Below are 293 nucleotides of genomic sequence, written 5' to 3'. Positions count from 1 at the left end.
AAAGCGCGCATGGAACTGATTAGCAGCAAAAAATCCTGTATAAAAGTAATCTCTGGACAAATAACTGTCAACAAGTAGCTTCAACACGGGCTCTAACTAACTTCTTACTGCACCTAAAAAGGACAACCACAGGCGAAAAAGCGGCCCCAAACAGCTGCAAAACGACAAGCCTGTCAGGCCTTAAACCACAAAGAAAGCCATTTTAAATCCATAGGACCAGCGGCTTTTCAGATGAAGCCAAGGCCACAAGACAGCACTGCCTTCACCGTCTGTAACTTGTAACACCTCAATAC

The sequence above is a fragment of the Trypanosoma equiperdum genome (genome assembly GCF_001457755.1).
Source record: "Trypanosoma equiperdum strain OVI genome assembly, contig: ctg_579, whole genome shotgun sequence".
Lineage (NCBI taxonomy): Eukaryota > Euglenozoa > Kinetoplastea > Trypanosomatida > Trypanosomatidae > Trypanosoma > Trypanosoma equiperdum.
This window is presented reverse-complemented; position numbering follows the sequence as displayed.